Source organism: Tachypleus tridentatus, chromosome 12, assembly GCF_004210375.1.
Source record: "Tachypleus tridentatus isolate NWPU-2018 chromosome 12, ASM421037v1, whole genome shotgun sequence".
NCBI lineage: Eukaryota > Metazoa > Arthropoda > Merostomata > Xiphosura > Limulidae > Tachypleus > Tachypleus tridentatus.
In genome coordinates this window covers 14,357,492-14,370,365 of record NC_134836.1, presented here as the reverse complement: position 1 = coordinate 14,370,365, position 12,874 = coordinate 14,357,492, and the positions used below count along the sequence as shown (strand labels likewise).

The window sequence follows — 12,874 nt, the reverse complement described above, 5'->3', positions numbered from 1 at the left end:
GCTACTGTGTACTCCAGGCGCTAGGTATTTTGCACACGAATCATTGTACGTATAGCGTGTGGTGTGAAATTTATGCACACGAACCACTAGATTCTTGTGCACTCCACACTTTTGATACAAATAAAAGCACGTGAAAATCGTTTCCTAGTAACTATCGATATCCACCTTTTGTCAAATTTGAAGATCTCAACAACTTATCTAAAGAATGGATACTCCTGGTAAGTACTTTTTTGATTAATGGTCCAGCTGTATCACTGTTCTAAGAGTAAATTAATGTAGATGCATATTTTGTTTAAGAAGTGGTTATTTAATAAAATTAAATGATATTCCATATAATTTAAAGTCGTTAAGAAATTCTGCTCCATGATAAGGCAAAAAACAAAATTATTGTTACTTGTACGATTAATAGTTTAAGAAAATTAGAGAAGTCATTATAAAGTTTTCCATAACTTGTGTATACATGTGAAAGTATAGTAAGTTTCTCGTCTGTTATACAATACGCTATATTATTGTACAAGAAATATATATAACTATACAAAGATAATAACTCGAAATATAAACTGTTTTCTAGTATTCATGCATTACACTTTTAAGTGATGTAATATAGTTGGCAAATTGCACATTAAGTAACTAGAATATTTGTAGTTTTTCACTTGGGCCTTTAAGTATAATTAAACTTTTCATATTTGATCTTTTAACATAAAACATGAATATAAACTTGAAACATGTTATTTTGTGTAACTCATAATAAGCGAACTATTAAGCTAACTTGGCTACTTGTAGCCTAGTTTCAACTCGAATTATTTAATAAAAGTGTGATTGCTTCATCCAATTTTACAGCAACTAAACTATCACTTTTATCTCGTCATAGTGAATATATTGATGTAAGATTTTAATTTCATAACTGCAGAATTCGCCTTAATATTACATTGACTAATTGCCTATCTTGCAATTTTCCACATAGTTGCTGCCACTACACTGAGATGCAGTGTTAACTGCCGTTGTGAAGTCTGTCGATGCTGTAGCTCCGTGAAATCGCTAGATCAACAAACCAGATGTAGTTCAAACTGCAGTTGCGACATTTGTCGTTGCTGTGATGCAGTTAAACAAAACAAGGAAAATGCAGTAGCAGCTGTCGGTGCGAGGTTTGTAGGTGCTGCGAAGCTGTAAAGGGAAGATGTAGCCCCAACTGCAGATGTGACGTTTGCAAATGCTGTGAAGGGGCAAAATGTTAATGTTTTCAAGTTTTAACTTGTTATTGTTTATACAATTGAAATATTGTATAACATTTTAATAAAATAATTAGTGTTTAAATATAATATAGACTGAAGACTACAAATTTTCAAGCACTATTAATTTGTTTGACAATAGCCACACTGTTACTTTAATATTTGAAACTTACCTACTTGAGAACCTGTACATCATTCTGAAATAAATGTATCTATTAGGATGTTTTTCTGTTTTAGTGTTCTAAAGCCCACAAAAAAAAAGGGGGGAAGATTACACTTTCAATACGTATTCATTTGAATTTGGAATATATATTTTTTTAAATCTTTAAGTACACTTCCCTATTGTTTAATGGGTACAACTTACTCATTGGTAAGGACTGAGACTGGAGGAGAGTGCTGTTGTTAACAACTCCAGGTAAGTATCAAGTTAATATGCAACCATTCTTACTTTAATTACTGTGTTTCCGCTTTAAACTAATAGTTGATAAAGCAACAGTTTCCTGACCTAAGAACCGCAAGAAACCTACTGTTGCACTTTTTACACTGTGATAATATTTTAAAGTGAAAATTTTATTTTTTTAATGTTCGTTGCATCGTCTGTTGGTCAGATGCTACTTTGTCACAAAAGTGATCGAATGTAAGTTAGCAAAAAAAAAACGCAAAACAACTCAACATCTGAGGTTTCAACAATAAAAGCTTCTAATATTACATTCCAGTAAGTAATATGCAAATTATTTTCCATAAACTGTACCAGTCTACTACCAGTAAGTTTAAGTGCGTAACAAGAGGGAAAACAAGGGTCCTTTCAATGAGTATCATCAGAACGATTCCTGTACAATGAATGGCAAAATGTAAGTGCTCTCATTTAAATTACAAAAAGAATAGTAACATTTTAAAATCATCAGAATGCTTAAAACCAGTGTCGTAACCACAATGTGCTTCTTTTTGTTCTTTTCTTTTTATTGTCCAAGAGTCTGGTAGCAAATTGGCAAGAAAGATCACTGATAGATATAAACAAAGAATAGCTGCGCTAGCCGTCCCCAATTTTGCAGTGTATGACCACCCACCACCAATTCTTGCACTACACTTTTGCCAATGAATAGTGCAATTCACCGTCACGTTATAACTACTCCACGGTTGAAAGGGAGAGTATGTCTCGTGCGACGGGGATTTGAACCCGCAATCCTCAGATTACGAGTCGAGTGACTTAACCACCTGGTCACAACGGGTCTTTGAAAAAGTGCAGTTCAGTCAAAAAGAGTGGTTAACGAAAGAAAACGTAAAGTTAGCCGGCATGTGAATGATTAGCCATTATGGGCGATATTTTAAAGTGGGTTTCACAGTTTAACACAGATAAAGAGCATTTGTCTAATCAGAGCATTTAACCCGTCTGTATTTAAAATTCGAGATATGACAAAGTAATGTAAATGGATTATTGGATGATAAGCGTAAAGAAAAAAATTTGTCAATTGGATTTTAAAGTAGTTCAGTCAGCCTGAGTAAACTTTTGAAGTAGTTCAGTCAGCCTGAGTAAACTTTTGAAGTAGTTCAGTCAGCCTGAGTAAACTTTTGACAAAAAAAAAAAAGAAAATCCCTCCAGTGGCACATCGGGCTCTCTGTTGAGTCCACCGCAGGGAATGATGAAACTCCCTATTTTAGAGTTGCAAATCCGAAGACTTACCGCTGTACAAGCGGGGAACTTATTGAGAGTTTTATATATAACTATGATATCCTACAGCGTAAATAATTTTTGTACATCCATTTGACAAGTTTCGAATACATTCTTTTAAAAAAGTGTATTGTGTGCTGTTTACTTATCTCCAACAAGTAAGACACCTGTAGAAATATCCAAGCCCATACACATGAAACCAGGACAAATGGTTACCATGGTAAGAACCCTTTCACTTTCTGGAGGTGAAATAAGAAACAAATAAATGAGCATCTCCTGAAGCAAAACGTTTTAAATTCACAAATTTATGTTTCTTAGTATATTCCATCTGTTCATAGAATCATCTATGAAGATCAGGATCATACCTAAAGGTCAAGGTCAAACTATGAAACTAAACTGTTACTGTTTGATTTATGTTTTTTTACTCTTCTAACTACCATAAAAAGATGTAACTTCAATATTTTATATACAAACAGCTTATGTTAAAGAACAGAGAATAAGCTTTTAAATAATAAATAACGTAGGGAGACTGTAGGGTGAAAAATAAGCATTATCCTGTTTCCATGGCAACTAGGTTTTGAAAATATCAGGAAAACAAATGAAAACATAAAGTCTTTTATATGCGTTACTAAAACTCTGTAAACTTGGTTTAAAGGACTATATATATATGTTTCTTACTATGCTCTAACAGTTAAAACGTGAAATCCTCTACATTTTCCTATTCCCAAGGTTTGACCTTAATGTTTTTCATTTGAATCTTTTCTCAGTCAAATAATTGTCAGTTTTAGGAACAAGAAGCATTAGGACTAAGGATTAACTTGTACAAAGTACAGTCACGATAACATTGTTTATGGACGTCATACAGTTTTACTATTATAAAGATGGGCTTAGAATATAATTGTTTCTACAGAAAATATTATTTAAAACAGGACGTTGTATCTGCATTAAGAAAGTTCTGAAGATCTGCAAAACACCAACTCGACGAAAGTGTTGCGCGTAAGAACGTTCTTGAACGTCTTTACCATAGTACCGAATGTTTGCAGTACAAACTTTGCGAAGGGTAGCGTAAAAGGACCCTAACCGTCCACTAGTTAAGCTGGAATTGGTGAAATTTGGAGATAGGTTTTTATTCTTCTCCACTATACCTAGGACTGATTGAGTTCTTTAGAAGTCGGTTGGTTGTTTGGCATTCATTGGCGCAAAGTAACTAGGATATTTGCGCCAAACAAGCAGTAAAAATAAATAAAGTAAAATTATTAAAACATGTAAAAAGAAATCACGTTAAAACAAAATAATATAGAATTATGAAGGTCAATAGCCCTTAAAAATTTAAAATCACAAGTGAGGTGGACAGTGCCACCATCACAAATGACATTGTGTAACGTCAGGGGTAAACCCATGATAAGACATGTCTAAAATGGCGACGTCGTAACTACGGCATGACAGTGAAACGTAGGCTATTGTGACTTGAGTGTCACAAAAGCCACGTATTGGTGCATCAGTCTCAGATAAAAGAAAACGATGAGCTAAAACCTGTGACCAATTCGTAGTCTTGCCAGGACAACTTCCGATCCTTACTGAAACAAGACGGGTAAAGGGCAAGAGAAAATTTGATCTGGGAAAAGCCTGTTACGATGTTGTTCACCCCAAGTCGATTGTCACCTAGTGCGAAGCAGTACCTGATCCATATATAGAGTACGCTCCTGTATTAAAGGCTCGGCAAGGTGGGAACATGCTGATCGACTGGTATTGTCATTCCTCCAAGCACTCGTCCATAACACAACCTGTTATTTCGGAACAAAGACAACTGCTGAATAGTGACTGTATTGGAAGGTTTCAAAAAGGTTTTCTGTAAGAAAAGAAACACAATATGATAAGAATCAATCAGCATCTTGATATCATCCAAATTAGAACGAAAACCTCGATAGTTCTATTGTGTCAAAGTAGCCATTTTTAGTAAGATGGAGGAGAATTGGGCAGATAACCCTTTTGCTTTCAACCACTTCGTTTTCCTTCAGTTGAAGAAGGTCTATCGACCTCCATGGATTCTGTCCTAGGTCGAGAGGGCAGATCTCTGTCAGTGGATGTAGATTATAGCGACTGAAGGTGTGAACGAATAATCTTTATGCATTTCGAGATGGAAGAAGGAGACGCTGAAAGCTCGTAGTCTATAAATGTTGCACCTCTTTCTCCCAGGCAAGAACGAGAGTAAGAGGGGTGGGAACTGTTACACCTAACACAGTGATGTTCCAGTTTGCACTCTTGAATGCACTTTTATCGAATGACCGAACCACTAACACTGGAAATATCGAAGTGGATTTGGAATATATGGCCATATCCTACAGTTCAAGTAACCTGCCCTGATAGTTGCAGGTGAACGTTGTAATGTAAACGTCAAAATAAGTGCGTTTTTAGGTAACATTATTCTGTTCTCACGAGTGAACATACGGTGCACTGCAAAAGTGCCTTGGTTGAAAAAACCCAACGAGGATGTTCAGTTCCAAAATGTTCTTTAAACCAATCTCAACATTAACTCCTTTTGAGGAGTTCAAAGTAGCATTGGAAGTAACCTTGATGAGTATATTCCCAATGGTCTTCGAATTCAGGAGGAGTTTGGTGTGTTGTGGTGTTGATGTTTCTACCAAAATGTCTCCAAGGCACAACCTACTTACTAACTTGGGGGAATCAGCAATCCCCTCTAATCCCATTTGTATGATAAAGGGAGACATCTGCCCTGAGGATTTCTTTGATTAAAATGGTGAATCAGAAATCGATGTGTTGAGTCCGACTATGATGGCGATTGTGTAACAGAATCGTCCATACGTGGTTGTTTTCTGATTATCCATTTTTTCTTTTTTTTCTTCTTCTTGGATTGAAGTGTCCATAAATAAATAAAATAAATTTCTGACTCTGCCCACCGTGGATCCCTACGAGGGAATGCACTACAACGCCAAATAAGGACACTGCAGCAGTGCCAGAGTTTCGTGAGCACTATACCGAAACACTAGCATCAGATATAATGTCCATAAAACATACTGAGAACGCCTAATACTGGTACTCGGTTGACCTTATCCCAAGAGGACCAGCCGATTGACTCTGTGGGGCAGCCCGTCGACAGGAATTCAAGGCTAAAGTGGCGAGTTGTGGTTTGAACTTTCAAGAACCTTCACGGGTCTCCACGTACAGCAAACACGTGGGTGGATGTTCATATCTCTGAGAAGATAATCTGAAAGATAAGAATCATATAAAACCACTGTAAATTTAATATTCTGGTAGCAGTCGAGTTAGGTGGGTTAATTTGAAGTTATGTTAACAGTAAAAGGATCTGAAACTAAGACCCTGGAAGCAACTGATTTTGACGAGAAATAGTAGATATCTTCAATTGTAAGAGCTTAATTTAATACCAAGATTACACAATGTCACACGTCAGCAGAAGCTTGATAAGCTGTTTGCGAGCACTTTGTCAAAGGTCGAGTATACTCGTTCTCTACTGTTAGTCTTCGGGCTGGAATTGTTAGCATCACGTGCAAACTCGCTGATACCACGATTTTATCAAGTTAAAAATTACACTTTTCAACAATATTTTATGTTTCTTGACGTTATATATCAGAAGTCATACTTTTTTAAGATGCATATGATGTTGTTGTTTCTGAAATTCTCCAGTTTGTGCCTTTAATTAAAAACTTTAGTTAAAGCAAAATAGTTTAAATTTTGTTCATGAATCAGTATACGTTATAGACGATTACCATTAATATTTTTGTTTTACAAGCATGACTATACTTAGTGTTGAGCTGAAATATTAACATTTTGAAGAACTTAACGTTAAAATTTAATATTTGAAACTTTCATCCACAATAGCTGCGATATGTGACAAGTAAATAGAAATTTTAAATTAGATTATTTTAAATGGCGTTCGAGATCAATAAGTATAGTGTCGCTTATACAGTTTAAAAACTCTAATTTTATGGAGTTCTACTCATCTAATTACGTAACGTGGTGCATGTTTATATGTTTGAAATGATTAATTGAAAATTACATAATAATAAAAATTACGTGAATAAAATAAAAACAAAGGGGTGTAAATAATGTTCAAACATGACTAAATTTTTAAGGTTTAATTTTTTTGTTAAGATATATATATATGTGTTTGCTTGTTTGTTTTGGAATTTCGAGCAAAGCTACACGAGGGTTATCTGCGCTAGTCGACCTTAATTTAACAATGATTTAACAATGTATGACTAGAGGGAAGGCAGCTAGTCATCACCACCCACCACCAACTCTTGGGCTACTTTTTTACCAACGAATAGTGGGATTGACCGTCACATTATAACGCCCCACGGCTGAAAGGGCGAGCATGTTTAGTGTGACGGGGATTCGAATCTGCGATACTCGGATTACGAGTCGAGTGCCTTAACCACCTGGCTATGCCGGGCCTAGATATATATATGTGATACAGCTGAACTCAAGCATATTACGTATAATATAAAAAGCTGACATTTTTGGATCTGATAAGCAGTTGAAATTTTCAAGTACCTTCGCTGTATCAGAGAATATACAAATCTCTTTAATTATAATTGTTTCTTTGTTCATGCTAACATTTGGCTTAAAATATATCTTCGCATTCAAGCAATATCATTGGTGAAATATGTTTGTTTGTACAAAGCTACACAGTGGGCTATCTCTGTCCTGCCCACCACGAGTATCGAAACCCGGTTGATAAAAGTGGAAGGCCGCAGACATACCGCTGTGCCACTGGGGTGCCGTTGGTGAAATAAAGTCTAATAAAGTTATATGAAGTTTTGCTATCAAGTGAGTCTAGAAACTTTCTTATATTCGTATCAAAAGTTTCTAAACAAACTTCATGAATGAGCAAGAAGGACAAAGACCTAGCTGAGGATGTTCGGGTCACAAGTGATGAACTGTGGAATTTATTTTGTCCTCAACGCTTTGTAAATGAAACACGCAAGTCATGCGCTGTAATGGTGTACTTTGAGTTAAAGTCTGGTTATTCCACACAAGTTTCAAAGCCTATAAAATCTGGATAGAGTATGTCTGTGACTGTTGATGTTGCTACCATGGCAAAAGCGGAGACTGTGTTTTTGAATGTTTTGATGTAACAATTTTGGTGTCTGGGATTTTCTTAAGAAATATTGTGCATCTCGAAACGTATCGGATGACAGTAGTAGTGATGACGATACAGTCACCGTTGTGTATCTGTCTCGTATGTTGAAAAATTCCAGGGTAGTTCCATGAAAGATGCACAATGATTTTCTACATTATTGGGAAAATTTAAATGCTGCATATGATTTCTATGGTTTAAAACGCATTTTATACTGACAATAGATTCATTTTCTACTTTTTTTAAAAGGCATGTGTCATATAAGTAGAATAAAGGACATTCAAAATTTGGAAAGCTTTTATTTTGTAAGGTAATAAGTGTATTAATGACCATTTCAGGCTAGTTTCAAACAAATTCGTTACAGGCTGATTTGGTGTCCTAGACAACCTTTATGTTAAGTATTAATTTTGTGTCTTAGTGACAACTCCTCCTTTAAATGTTTATTTTTGTTGCCTTAGTGATAACCTTTCAGGGTTTATTTAGTGTCTGTAACTTCTTTAAGAGTTAGGTGTCCTAGTGATAAAACGCTTCCATTAAGTTTTCATTTCGTATTTTAACGATAACGTTTTGGTGGTTTCTTTTTTCAAACCCACAATGTAAGCACATAAGTGAAGACTTTTCATTTCAATAAGTTTACCTGAAAGAAAAAGCAAATAAAATTTCTGATTTTTGAAAGGCTAAGAAAACACAACTGAAGTACTAAAATTAAAATTAAGGTGGTTAATTCACATGTAATTTGTTGATCAATGCTTACCTGATTAAAAAATATAAAAAAGATATAATTATGTTTTTAACAAAATAATATTCTAACAACAAAATATTATTCGTTTCTAAGATATAATATGACAGTTGAATCAGTAAAATATTTTTATGGATGATGAGAAGGAGGTGATAATTTTGTGATAACATGGCAATAGCGACTTAAAACAAACAACGGCTTAGCTAAACATTTTTTTCTTTCTTAGTGACTTAACGTTAGAAACAGAGTTTCAATACCCTTTGTAGGCTTTGTGTAGCTTGTGGTAGAATTTTTATATCACTATTTTTTCATACAAAAATATTTTTTTTTTGGCTGTAAGACATAAGTTTTCTGTTATGATTCGAATCGGAAGTGTACAATTAAAGATTTAAATACACGTATTTTAACACTCAAAGTGCTGGCTTATTGATTTTCTACCTTTCCTTTCTGGTTGGTTCCATCTAGTATATAATATCGAGTAATTTTTATTTGTTTATATGTTATACTACTTATTGTGAAGCACTGATAAAAAAGGAGAAATCACCTCATTTTATGGACAAAAATGCATACATGGCCACTGCTTGTGATACAATCTGTTCTGTATCCTCTAGTGAAAACAAAAGATAATATATAACAACACATAACACTGACTGGACACTGAAAGTGTTAACTACTTTGTTTGTTATTTAATTAGAGTTTTACGAATACATTACACAAAGATCTATACAAAGTGTATACATGTAGGTGTATTTGTTTAGACTCGTAAAGAAATTACAGTATTTTCCATCTTCTTATTAATATTTACAAATAATACAAACTGAACTATACAAGAACCATAAATTCAGGAATGACAATATTGTATTAGCTTTCTTATTACTAACTATCCAATTCTAGTAACTTCATACTTATATTAGACTCTCTTATTGACACGTTCAGTTGTCACATGGCCACTGCTTTAAATATAATCTGTTGTGTATCCTTTAATGAAAACAAAACGTAATATATTTTATCTGATATGTATAATAACATTGAACACTGTTTGGACACTAAATGTGTTAAATACCTTGTTATATCGCGCTATCGTTGGAAACTTAAGTATGATTAATATCAAAGTGGACGTTGTTCAATATTGTAATTTAGTTCTAAGTTTTGGATCTCACGATGAAAGATATGGTCTGCAACCATGGTTTTATTTCATTCAACTTCAGCCTATCTATTGTTTTATGTTGTTCTAAATGATTATTTTCTGCTGCTGTTCCAACATTTGCAACAGTAGCGATTTTTATAAAAATTGAAACAATCATAAATTATAACTTGTGTTTTTTCCAGTTCTCTTTTCATCAGAACGACAATTTTGTGTTAATGATCTTTGATACTGGTAATACTCTTACTAAATGTTGACGTCTAGTCTTTTGTTTTTTAACAGTCATTATTTCACACTGTTTATATGTTTATATATATATTTCTAATAAATGAATTTTAGAAATTTTTACTATTCTTTTGTCATGATTGAAAAGTTATTGTATCATATCTTCTTAACTGCTATGCCAACAATTCTTTATAATTATTGCGATTATATATTCTCGTTTCTGCTTACATGAGTATATAATAATTTAACTTCATATTGATTTCTTAAATGTTAATATTTAAGTTTTTCTTTACAGTCCAACTCGTAATTTCTTACTGCTATTTATATCTTTCTAACAATGTTTTTTTTTTTTTTTTTTTTTAGTTTTTCGAGCTTCTGGTAACATTTCTAATTTGTTGCTTTTATACAACTTGTGATTGTAGGTGTTTGTAAAAGGATCATTTCCATTAAGAATTTTTCAGCTGTTTCTGAGATTATTTAAATTTCCTACAATACGCGTTAAAGGAAGTTGATAAAGAAATATTACTCTAGGGCAGCTTGTCATTCTTTTAAAGTCACACCTATTTTGTTAGATTGTAGAGAGCAGTGTAAAGCAGTGGTAATTTGAGGATTGTTGTATTACAATGACCAGTTTGTGCGTATATTTTGTCACCCTGGAGGAATGTAATGTTACCTGTGAAGAAAGAAATATTGAATTTAAACAGTTGAGTGGTTAATTTCTTTCAGGTAAGTTTGTAAAGAAGCTACTTAGTCTAGAAAAGCAACAATTCCATATATGTAAAGCAATTAAACACAACCCGTGAGATTGTTTTACATTGTATCGAATATTTTTATTTCGTTCTTAGAAACTTAGCTATTGCTCTACGGATGAGTTAGTTTTACCTAGAGGTATCACAAATTGGTAGTAAAGTGAAAGTTGAATGTAGAATTTGTTTCTGCTTTTGCTTTTTTCACCTAGTCTTGTGAGGTATAAGTTTAAAGGTGCTTTATATTGAAGGACATACAGTTAGAAAGATTTACTACTAAGAGAAATAGCCAGTCTCTGAAAGGAGACACTTTTACGAGAGATTATTTAGCTCTAGGAAGGCTCTTACCTTGACAATGGACTTTAACCAATGCTGTGAAACTCCAGAACATTCATCACATTACAGTCAATTACTCTGATGTACACAGAATGATTGTTATAAAATTTCAATTTACGGTCGACCTCAGTGGGATGGAAAGAGGAAAACATGGATTGTCATGATATTGTGCCATTTGGGAAAGATAAGAACAAATGAGGCAGTCTCCATGGATTTCCATGCCTAAACGAACAAGAACAATTTAGCCTCAGTGCTGGTCAAAATCACCAGAGAATACTAAGGAGCATTTATAGTAGCACTGGTCATAGCATCCTGTAATAGGAGCTATATCACCAACAGTTAATATAAATGGCACCAAATATCAGATATGAAGGTATTGTCACTGTCAAGTTTTGAAACGACTACATAGGAAGAGACGTTTTTAGCTTTAATGTGGAATTTCTGGGATTGTTCTGGTGAGAAGAGGGGAAGAATCTTATAATTGCAGCTGCAAACGTTCTCTCCAGGCTTAACTATGAGATTAGGTTTGGCCAATAACTGGTACATCATGGTGCTTTGATGTGATTTATATTGGCATTTAGTAAGTAGACAGTTCCTCCATGGTTTTTGTGTCACAGCTTCTTAAAGCATGCCTTCACCTGAACGCCGTTCTTGAAGAGAAGAGCAAAGCACTTGCTTTGCATGTGAATCATTGAGCAACTTTTTGGTGAAGTGCTCATATGATGTCAAGTAGTGAGATAGATAATGCTTGTTAGGAATAGAAGTTATAGTTTTCAGGAAATTGATTGAGTCGGAGTTGAATCTAGTCACCAAGTTGAATAAGTGTAACAGAGAACTTACAAATTAGTTTAGTGGTCAGCGCAAACTTTATTAGGACGGTGTGGATCTTTTTATATATATTTCAGCATAAAATGGGAAAAGATAAAGTTACTTAATTGGTACTTTTGTACCCAGAACGCTAGAATATTTTACAGTATATCAGGTGCTCTTAGCAAAACTACTTTTTTGGGTCAGTTTATCCAAACGTTGTTATAGTAAATAGAGATACATTAGACATGAGTTTCGATATAATTCTCTAAGTATTTCTAGAAGAAATCACAAAATACGTGTAGTCATGTCTAGTATTATGTCAGATATATGTAGTATTATTTCGTAACCCTCCCAGGGGCATAGTGGAATGTCTGTAGTCTTTCAAGACTAATAATAGGGTTTCGATACACGGCTGGGCCGAGCACAGATTGATATTTGTGCTAATTCAAAGCAACAACAAAATAATAATTGTTTAGTTGATTTTATTGTGGTATAAAGATAGAAACATGTTATATTAATTTTTAGCCACGCCGTAAATAACATGGCTACAGAAGTCATTAAAAATTGGCTTTAACTTTATTATAGATGAGAGGATTACAGAGAACTCGTGAATCTTTTAATTTATAGTAAATTATAACCAATATTGTTTTAACTTGTTTATTATTTTATTATTTTGCTCCTAAGATTATGTGTCGTAGATTTAACATTTTTGTCTTTCTCAATGAGAAAACGCTAGAAACCGAATTTCTATGGCATTTGTAGATTTCCTGTTGCTTAATGTAGAATTTTATATCATTATTTTTTCATGGAAGAAATATTTTATTTTGGATGTAGGTTTTCTGTTATGCTTTGAATTG

At 33.9% G+C, this 12,874-nt stretch overlaps 1 long non-coding RNA gene across 1 annotated transcript; it reads left to right on the top strand.

The window, feature by feature from the left end:
• The first annotated feature begins 27 nt into the window (after positions 1-27).
• LOC143234874 (uncharacterized) lies at positions 28-1,450 on the top strand. Its single transcript, XR_013018844.1, has 2 exons — positions 28-218; positions 965-1,450. It is a non-coding gene; the product is annotated as an uncharacterized LOC143234874 (long non-coding RNA).
• Positions 1,451-12,874: the final 11,424 nt, after the last annotated feature.